Source organism: Sitodiplosis mosellana, unplaced genomic scaffold (assembly GCF_009176505.1).
Source record: "Sitodiplosis mosellana isolate CC-2019 unplaced genomic scaffold, AAFC_SMos_1.0 Smas_scaffold_6226, whole genome shotgun sequence".
Taxonomy (NCBI): Eukaryota; Metazoa; Arthropoda; class Insecta; order Diptera; family Cecidomyiidae; genus Sitodiplosis; species Sitodiplosis mosellana.
Genome location: NW_022601467.1, coordinates 11,015,425 through 11,026,662, shown reverse-complemented (window position 1 = coordinate 11,026,662; position 11,238 = coordinate 11,015,425). Strand labels below are relative to the sequence as shown.

Sequence of the window (11,238 nt, the reverse complement as noted above, 5' to 3'; positions counted from 1 at the left end):
ATCGTATGCATATTCATTCGGTATTTGGATCCGCAATTCCACAATTGTTTTTCGCGTTCGAATCGCGAAGCCAAGATGAGCGTCGAAAAAACAGCACCATTCAAAGGAGTGAGAAAATGTTTGAACAAAAAAAAACAAATACGAGTGCAATAAGGAAGCATAGAAGGGGTCTGCCGAAAGATGTTGAATACAGCAACAACAAAAAACAAACGATGCATCCAAATATGAAAACACCTCCTTTTAGCAAATAATACACTTTTGCCAAAAACAATATCATGCACGAAAAAAAAGCCATGCATACACACACACACACACACACATATATATATATATACATGTCCCGTAAAGAGTACAATGCATGATTTTTTCACGGTATTAACGCGTCAGTGGGCTGAATCCACGAACAGAAGGAATTGCATGCTTTTCATATTACCACCAGCAGTTTGTAGTGTAGGATTAAACTTGGAGTGTGCCTATGCATGATTGGTAAGAGCCATTGATTCGAGATGAATATGATTTTTTTTTCACCATACTTTCTCAATTCGATGAATAATACACCATGAGATTTTCGTATTGGATTCATTGTGCTTGTCAAACTATTTGCTTGATTTTCAGTTATGCGCTGTCCTTACTCTCGTTCTATAGACCAATTGAGTGGACCAAATATATACTTAAACATGCATTGATTGATTACAATCTCCATACACCGACCCTATGCCACTAGGTGAAAATTAGGGGAAAATTATGGAGTTACTTGCATGAAAAAAAAGGCGATGTGATGCATTTCAAGCGAAATGGGCCCTTCACAAACTTCTTTCGAAAGAAGGTTAGCGTGCGCTTCAATTCTAATGAAATTATTACCGTATTCAGTTCAGTGATGAGGATTAATGCAAAGTTTTTGTATTCTATTTTGTCTTCGCACTTCCATAACATTCACCGGATACACATCTAATACAAATATAGCCTTGACTGGGGTAAACTCTCTCGCACTCCCTCTCCCTCTCACTTTCTCTCTCTCTCTCTCTCTCGCTTTCACTGCATCCATTATTGCAATTTCAAACGTTTCGATTTTGACTACACACTAAAACCTCGCCCCCCCCCCGTCATCACGTCACACACTGACTTATTATTATTTATATGCATTCGCACAATAATCGCTTGACCATAATATTTAGCGCGCACATTTGACATCGACGGTAATGAGGCGTTGGGATATGACGAGTAGAGCAATTTGCATCCTGTAACGCACCTCTATGGCCGACATACACAAATGACGATGTCGATGTTGATATTGATGATATGCGAGTATACATGGCATACACACATTGTCAACTCACTCATCAGGCCCAAGTGTGCATTGAGTGTGTGTATCATGTTTGTTGTGGGCAAACAGCAGCGGCGATTTTATGGGTACATTCAATTTACACTCACTGTCAACATTCTGTTATTTAATTATAGCCAATAATTTTATTACGTTAGTTTCCTATAAATAATAATTGTTGCCAATTTTATAATATTAAGTTTTATGGGCATTGGATCCACTGGCCTGCACACTAACACGGTGTGTTGCTGGCGCGAAACCAGGATACTCAAACTCTAATTCTTATGTGGAATGCGCTCGTGTCGCACTCATAAAGTATTCGCAATATGAGCGCGCGCGCCCGTGTGTGTATGTGTTTGTGTGTGAGGCCAAAAGGCAAATTAGAGCAGGCCATGCATCAAATTCAAATTAGCGGATCACATAAATTAATGAACGATTAGCGCTGGTTGACGACATTATCGACATAATCATTGAAATGTTATTGGCAACTAAAAATAAAATTTGATAGATGCTATGCATTGGATTGTATGAGCGACTATCATCCGTAAACACGAACACGCACTTGATACATTTAAATCCATTTGGCCGACCAGAGACAGGGCAAAGAATGCGTGAATAAATCACATAGAGACTACTGCTACAGCTTCCATACATTATATTATCACAAGTGTTGTTTATTGTCGTTAAGAGCAGTAAGGCAAAAAAAAACAGAGGGAGAGAGAGGGAAAGAAAGAAAGAGAATAGTAGTGTGTATGGCCGTGTCGTTCGAGAGAGTTTTATGACAATCAATTGAAAAACGGTTTACTTAATTTCCCACGGATTTCAGTTTGCGATGCTAAAATGAGTGTAAACCAGCCAATGAAATCATATTTGCTAGTAAAAAGAAGTCATATCAGGCTCTTCAAATAGTGGCACCGTTTATCTGAACGTATCGCAAATACGTCCTATTCGCTGGTGTTGAAGTGTTGCCGAACCAAAAAATAAAAATAAGAGAGAAATGCAAAAAAAAAACGGCTAATAAAAGCGAATAGAAAGACGAAAGTATAGACAGCCCACAAATGCATCAGTGTGCCTGTTTCTTTTTTTCTGAATGGTTGATTACTTACGAGTGTATTACGAGCACACACTGTCAATGTCATTAGGTATTTACTACGCGATGCTTCTTAGTTTCGCCTGTCTCTTTCTCTTGCGTTCTGTCTCTCTTCGGGCGTTCGTCGCGATAGTTTTTCTGCTGTTGCTGTTGCTGTTGCCGATGCCGTTGTTGTTATTGTCTAATTTATACATTTATAGGCTCTCGCGCAGTTGTTGCGCGATAAATGACATTTGCGCGGATTATATGAACTATCTAGCGATATGTGCATATGGTGTGTGTGCTGTTTTTTTTGTATTATGAAGTGCACGCAAATTTGAATGTTCGCTTGTTCGCCTGCCTCAAAAATTACATTGATTTCTGCTGTTGCTGTGTATGTGTGTGTGTGACTTAGATTGTAAAGCTCTTCATACCGGTACCCATTTGTGCCATTGTCAATGTGTTTTGACTCAATTGCCAAACTAATAGATATGAGTAACATTTTCACATACTAATAGACGCGCCGAGCACCATTACCTTCCATATATACAACACACTTCAATCGGCAAAAAATTTGATTTGATTGCAAACATAGGCTTTTTACAGTGCTTTTATTCGTCTCTGTGACTGTATGTTCTGTTCAGTGTTTTTTTTTCGTTCGTTCGTTCTCTTTTTCGTTCAAATATCCGATAGATACATTTGGTCGCCATATAAACACTGTTAGAGCCATATGCAAGAAAACAAAGCTGCAGAAAAACAATTACCGTTTGTGTTGTACTCAAACGAAACGAAACGAAGAGAGAAAAAAGAATCAGGACAGGTTGTGTTTAGAGCAGAATGGAAAATAAAAACCAATTCGAAAAAAAACATGTAAATTCTTTTGTTGAATTTTTAAGTTTCTCAAGGTTTTTGCGCCAATTTCAAATTTTCCACTTGATTTTTTTTAGCACAAATATATATATATTTATATATGTATATTGAACATAATCAACACTTGCAGTATGCAGTCCGTTGATTTGTAATATATGTTTAAATGTAACCAATAAACTCAATCACGCCGAGTGAATGGTTGGCACACGGGAATATATTTATTGAATTGCATATTGGATGATTAATGATTTGCTGTCGTTGATTCGGTCGTTTTGGTTTCTTATTACGTTCACTGCAAAGTGTGAACAGTTTTTTTTTGTTTTGAGCGTATGTGTGTGTGTATTTTTCAATCATTTTTCGTATTTAGAACGTAAAGAGCTGGTAACGAAAAAGAAAACAAACTATACAGTGTGTTCATTGGACTGCATTTTGTACTTTATCATCACAAATTTTACTGTGGTCAATTCATAACTTTTTATTTTTCATTTGTTTCGTCTTCTTATTCTCTATCGGGCTCAATGAGAAGTAGTCAATAAAAGTAGAATAAATAAATAAAATAGAAAACAAATCGAGAATATGCATGAATAATTTCACTGAAATGAAACGAAATGAATTGAATTTGAAGAGATGGGATCTTTGACAGATTATACATCAAAAAATATTGGCCTAGAAAATAAAATGGCATTTTGGTGTTTTGTTACCGATGTATGTATATATTGCAATGCGCCACTGCGAGAATGCACGAATTACAATAATCGAACAATGAGAACGAAACAAAGCACGAGGTCACTTCAATTTATAGGTTGCTTCTGTATACAGTACAAAGTCAATGATATCATATGTACTTGGTGCATTACCGCTACGCAATTTGCTCTTTATCTCCGACAGCCTTCCCCAATGGCTTCAATAAGTGCGTATATTTCGTTTGCGAATGCACTTATTTACCCATACTCGGTCTATAATTTTGGTATTTGGTTTCTATTGAGGTTTTTCAGCCATTTGATGAGCACAAAATTCGCAATATTACCTCAATTGTATGACATTCGAATGCGGCGCATTACAACAACAACAACAACAACAACAACAAAAGTAGCAGCAGAAACAACGTAAAAATAACAAATAAATAGAAGACTTAAATCGTGGACCGAAAAATTACAATTTCAAAGTCATATCGCTTGTGAACGCGTGTTTTTTTTCGTTTTCGGGCAAATACTGTTTTTCAGGAGATAAAGTGCAACGAAGCAATTGAATAAAATTTTTCAGCTATGCGACGACAACGAGAAACAAATTTGTTCGAATAAAGTGCAGAAAGTATTTGCGACGAATACAAGCGAAACGTGTAACCTTAGCGACAAACGAAAAAAAAAACTCGATGCAGTTGCACCAGGCGACTCTTTTTTTTGTCGCGAAATCATTTGTGTACGACATAAACGAAACTCTACTCTCATATCGCGTATGATAGCAGCGCATTATGGTTTTGTCCCGAATACACAAAAATAATAATAAAAAAATATATACACAACAAAAAGCATGCGGACAAAAGAGAACACAACGAAGCGTCACAGTCTGCTCCAGTTTTTTAAATAATCTTTTAATAAACATCTTTTCGAGTGTTTGAATTTATGATCATGCACTCGTGTTCGTTCGGCGCGAGAGAGAGAGAGAGGCATTAAAATAAATTAGGCAATTTAGCAAAGTATGTCACACCAATACAATGCATTTTTTGGTTTCGGTTATTTTTCACCACCTCGCCGCCGCATATCGCATTTCGTTCATTTGATTGCACCGAACAAAATTGTTTTTATTTATTTTTTTAGTTTTCTTTCCACTTCTTTTAGCACATTTTCACATTTTTTCGGCAATTTGCGCGTCGAAATATTTTCGCGTAAATTAATTTTGAGCTGAGCGAAAAAATGGAGAGCAAAAATTGAAAAAAAAAACAAAAGCAAAATAAAATGAATGGGACAGCATCAAGAATAACCATAAAGTTCATGGCGAATCATTGTTTTTTGTTGTGTTTGTTCGCAAATAAGGAGAGTCAAGACAGAAATGTTTTAATATTGTTCTTCCTGACTGTGTTTTTCTCACTCACTCACTCACTCACTCACTCTCTCTCGCTCTCAATCGTTGTGGTGTAAAACAATTGTGCTAAGTGTTTTCTTAACACTTCGATCGATATGCGTCCTTCCACATGCATATGTGCACCGTTTCAATCGACAATATCGCTGCAAAATAAGTTTCTGTCATGGGTAAAGAATGAAAAATTGGTGTGCTCGTTTTCAAAAGCAAACGAACAAGCGTAGATTAGGCATTAGCGTTAAGATTCTTATCACTCAGAAAATACAAAACTTTAAATCGCAATTCCTATCGCTTATCAAATGTCAATAAAGTATTTCGAAATTCAAATTTAGCCTAAATCACTTGAGAATTTACTATCAGCAAACTCGATTTGTCATTGCCAACAACGCTATACACAGTGAATGCATTTCCTTCTACGTCGATTTTTCCGTGTAATTGATTAGCATTTTTCATTCTCGATTGAGGCATTTTTCGTTTCCCTGAAAATCAGCAACAAAAATGACAGAAAATAAGAAAGGGCATAGGGTCTGTGTGGTTTTGATTTGAGCTATTTGATTTGCTTCTCGATCAAAATTGTTGCTGTCGCTTGAAAATGTTCGCGCGAATATTCAAGAATGAGTGTGCATGGCTGCCAATTGCTTGGTGTATGGAATGTGCATCACAATCGCATGCTCGGTTCTATATGCACATACATATACACATACACATACATCCATAGAATAATATGTATATGAAAACCTCGACAGTAATTTATGTTTTTTGTGCTCTTTCGTTATCGGATGCATTTCTCTCAATTGGATTGTCGAATTTAAGAATATGTTTTCGTGACGAAATGTGCATGGTTTTTTTCCTTCTTCTTTCGAAACAGTCGTAAAAACACATCGGCTGACGTGCATTTTGGTTGCATCACGAGGGGACTTATACAGAAGGGATTTTTGTAGCAAAAATTCTTTGCACAGAGAGTATCGTCATGCCGTTCCTTTCGCGTCTTCATATTTGGCTAAGCTTGCACATGCACACGTCTACATATAATAATTTCCACGTATTGGTTTTCTTCTTCTTCTTCTTCTTCTTCTTCCTTTTCGTGCATGTCTTTCATCCCGTCCGCTTTTATTTGCCATACATTATGCACATTGAACATGGGCAGCGTAGACACTTTAAAGGTGCATTTAATGCAATTATTCCGCGTGTACTTACTGTTATTGGAACAAGCAGTTTGTATATTGGCTGTTGCCGCCACGATTGCGTGGCTATACGCAGCATTAAACACAAACAAATGACTTACACTCGCAAGTATGAAATATTATATGGATTTGACTGCATGCTCTCTCTCTCTCTCTCTCTCCCTCTCTCTTTCTCTCTTGAGACGGTGTTCGTTCTGTTTGTTTGATTCTATGCAAACGAAAGAAAGACTTTAGAACTGAACTCTCTCTCTCTCTCTCTCTTTTTTTGAGTTTTAGCACCAAATGTTGGTGTATAGCCACAAAACAGACGACAATTCACTTTTTCAAAATATGAACGCATATATTTATGCATTTATGTGTTCTTGGTGCACGTTGCAATCATTCCAAGGCTTTTCACCTATCAATTCATTTCTCCGTTTTTCATCCTTCTTACGAAATTAAAAAAAGAAAGAAGTAATATACGTATATATCATGTATTCTGGTGCATTTCGAGCAGCACACCGAGAATTATATTTGCTAAGTACTGCATTGGATATGGACGATGTCTCTATCTGATCCATCACACTCCAATTTTTCCAACGCAAAGGGGAGTTACCCAACCAAAAATAACCAATGCATGCAATTGTATGCGTTCCGTTTTTTTTTTGTTTACCGAAATTATGAATTGCTAGCGATGTAAGCACGCAAATAAATTTTTTATGGCTGCTGTGTGCATTCAAAACCATTTTCATTCCGTATATTTGTTTCAGTTTCGCTTTTGTTCGGAAATTTTTGTGACAAAAGACACACAAAAATATATACAATACAGCCATATTTGCGCGTATTGCATTGAAGGTTTTATTCTCTTTCAGTTTTTATGAAGAAAACACTGAAGCGATGATGTCACTCGTGTATGAAGAATTCTGTATAACATTTTCGAACCGAGAACAACTTGATTGCGACGATGCAGTTTTCGTCAAGCATTCTTACGTTCAGAACATTCATTTGTACCGTCAAACCGAAATGAAACAAAACGAAACGTAGCACACTCTCAAAACACAACGGCTGGCCTTAGCGCGATTGTCATTTAAGCCATCGAAAAATTGAACACGATATAGCTGGCCAAAGCCCACGAGGTGTTCCAAACGTTTCATTGATCAAATGAAAATGATATGGAATGGCTCGAATAACCTCGACGAAGAAAATGGCAACAAATTTGAGAGTGAATTGCTTCAATCGATGCTGCATGTATGCATGTTGTGCAGTGCCAATGTGTTGTTGCGATTTTTTGTTTTTGTTTTCGTTGCTCGGTGTGCGGCGTGCACATTTGAACGGTACACATTTGCATTCTGATGCTCAGAACGATTCTAACAAATAAGCAAATGGGAGAAGGGAGCGAAAACATCTAGAAACCTCTTGAAAGTGTCGATTCGAGAAAATCGACAACTAGAACTTAAAAAGCTTCACAAGGTCTTACGTTTTAAAATTGACATCGATCGTCGAAATTGATGACGATGATGATGGTGGTGTGGTGGTGGTGGTGGCGATGATGGCGATGATGGCGATGATGATGATAGCAATGCTTCGACGGTTTGTAGTTTTATTCGAATTGTAGTTGCTTAAAAGCAAACTTCTCCAACCCGAAACGATTGCATGATATCGCATTTCAGATGAATAATGTCGACAATTGACGCACGTTTGACGATAAAGAAGGAAGGCTTTGCAACAAAGTGTGATAAAAAAAGGCAGAAAAGTGGAGCAATCTAGAGTTTTGGAATTTTCAGCCTTTTTGTAAATTAATCACACACTATGTCGATTCGCTGGCTAAATTCTACGATTGCATGGGTAGAACGGGCTGAACGAGAAGAACAAGATTTTGGCAATGATTTCATCGCCTTGATCGAACGGCAAAGTATTTATCAGCAGCAGCAGCAGCAGCGTAATTGTTCGATGCGAGCGCGATGGCAGTGTGAGTCTGTGTATATGTGGCGTGTGTATTGGTGCCGCTGGTGTCACTGTCGCTGAATGCATTTTTACTGCACTCTCAAATTTCCATAGCGTTAACGCTAATGTCGCTGTTAATGTGTGTTGCGCTGCAAGTAGTTGCAATTTTTTTTTACTCTCTACTTCTTTCCGTAGCTGAACTTATGGCATGAGGGCCGTGCGTGTGTGCTTGTGTGTGTGTGTATTGGTGCAGCCAAGTAATGCAAACAGTGCACACTGCAAATTGCACATTTTAGTAAGTACTCACAAACACAACGAGCGAAAATAATAATAAAAAAGGCATTTTATGACGGCGATGCATATAATTCGTTGTGAGTGTTTTGGTTCGTCGATGTGACTATGTTGTTGCTGTGTGTACTGTATCGTACAATTACTTGCTTCGTACTGTTTCAATCAAAAGAAAACGAGTACACGACAAAAAGAGAAATAGATAGTACCCGAGCACACACCATAGCATTGCTGAATCTCTCTCGCGCGCGCGACATAGACGGTATAGCGGTAAGAATAAAATGCACTTTGTATGCCATGTGTAGACGTTCGGCCGCTTTAACACACGTAATCGTGGTCGTATACAGCTCTAGCATGAGTGTGAGCTCAACTTAGCTCACAGTATTCGGTATTGAGGTATCGAGGTATTGTTGTATGCATGGAAAGAGAGAAAAACTACACTTACACAGCGAAAAAAAAGCATTCTCACCGATAAATATGCATAATAAAAGTATGAGAAGCATTATCTGTTTGCTGTTTTGTGTTTTCTGTTTTTCACGTACGGTTGCATGTTCGTGTATAGAGAGAGAGAGAGAGAGAGAGAGAGAGAGAGACGAGTAAAATGCATGTTCGGATTTTTTTTCCTTTGCAAGCGCGTTTCGGATCGGTGCGGTTTATGTGTATGCGTTTGTGCTGAAAGAGAGTAGTGGTTTGGAAAGGGTGTAGAACGGCATGGGACGCAGGCAATGAAGGTTACACTCGCTTCTCTCTATATGCAATGTATATAAAATTTTAGTTACTGAGTCGCTCTAAAATTGTAAAGAACTGAATAAAAAAACACATTTTATATTTTTTGGTGTGTGTTTTTTCCTATCGATTTTCTTCTTTAGTTTTTCTTGAACCAAATATATCTTCTATTTCACATTTTCCTCTTTCCAATTTTTTCATTAAATTTTTTTTTTTTTTTTAAATCGAAAATTCCGCGAAAAAACCGACGATTTTTTGTTGTTTTTCAATAAATTTTTGTACATTTTTCGCAACAAAAAGAAAAATATAAACGAACCCGTATATACAAAACATCATCAACGCGCGTAAGCATATACCATTCGAACTGCATTTTTGGTTCGGTTAAGTTCTACTGCAAATATTGGTCGGCTTTTGTCATTTTAACCGCAACTGACAGCGAAAGACAGAGCGGGAGAGAGAAAGATAGATTGCGAAAAATACGTGAACTATGAAGAAGGCTCGCGTTTAATAAAACATTTCTTTTTTAAAGAAAAAAAATGGAATATAAAATTTGGACAGTAAAATAAAAGTTAGAACAAAATGCAGTGGCATCACAAATTCTACAACAGCGTGCGTACGGCACGATGTTACTAAAATGCTGTTCAGAAACGATGCAGTGAAGTAGTTTTGTCGATTTAGTTCTAATAGTAATGATTAAATTGTGTGTTTAAAAGCTGCTAAAACTAACGAGAGAAAGAGAGAGAGAGAGAAAGAGAAAAATAACGACGGAAAACGGACACATCTCTTCCCGAAACCGACAACAGCCGTCGACTGTGCAAATATGTAATATCTATATAAAATTGATATGTGAAAAAATCCGAGTGGCAATGCAATGTAAAAAGAAATCAACTATTTAGTACAAAATATCCGCATTTGATGAACGATTGAACTAATTACGACTGCAAACATTTTGAATGTCATTTGATTAAGTGGAATTGTTTCATTTTTTATTTTGTTGATTCTGTGACATGTGATGAAATGAAAGAAAAAAAAACGTATTAGTAAGGAAATGATGAGAAAAAAAATAGAAGAAAATAATCCGCCAGTGCAATTGTCATTTACTTAACGAACAGAACGAATCCAAAATCAAAGTACTTCAACTTGAGGGACACGCATCGTTGTATTAAATTCCATTTTCCGTTGGTTTTACTTTTTATTTTGTTTAAATAACCGTCGCATGAATCCATTTACATTCAAGCGGCTAATGACAATTTCGCCAAATAATTCCATTTTTGTGTAAGTGAACAAAAAGCTAAAATGTTTTAACCAATTGCGTTCCAAAGTAAATACAATGTTAAATTTCGACCAATCGACATCACACACACACACACACACACACACACGAAAACAAATAAGAAGTTAAATTAAATTATGTACTGACGTGAATCTTCAAAACCTTTTTTTTCTGTGTAATATTTGTGGCTTTTTCTATTTTGCTTTCATTTTTCCTTCTGTCCTGTCCGATCAAAATTCCGCATGTATTTTTTTCGGTTTTCCCCTCCACCCAATTCATAAATAAACTATCGGCGATAACTTTTTGACCACACCGAAAAAAAAAACAAATTCGGATCGATGAATCGACGAATCCGAACGCAGTAAATCATTTGTGAATTGGGGAGGAAAGAAAAAAAACTCAAACAAAAATCTCTATCTATTCCTTCTTTCAACTTAAATTGCATAGTTAGAGCTAGTTGATCGCGAAGGCAGCGCTACAGTGACTCAATTTGTATTCGTTTTTT

At 36.9% G+C, this 11,238-nt stretch overlaps 1 protein-coding gene across 9 annotated transcripts in view; it reads left to right on the top strand.

Annotated features, from left to right (window-relative positions):
* The first annotated feature begins 9,431 nt into the window (after window positions 1-9,431).
* The window catches only part of LOC129577942 (mushroom body large-type Kenyon cell-specific protein 1), a 56,302-nt gene continuing 54,495 nt past the window's right edge, over window positions 9,432-11,238 (top strand). For 2 of the 9 annotated variants that reach the window (XM_055465810.1, XM_055465805.1), the window contains exon 1: window positions 9,432-10,735. The gene's annotated coding sequence lies outside the window, so the exon portion shown is untranslated. The remainder of the gene's footprint in view (window positions 10,736-11,238) is intronic. The other 7 variants (XM_055465812.1, XM_055465807.1, XM_055465806.1 and 4 more) reach the window with 7 other exon arrangements.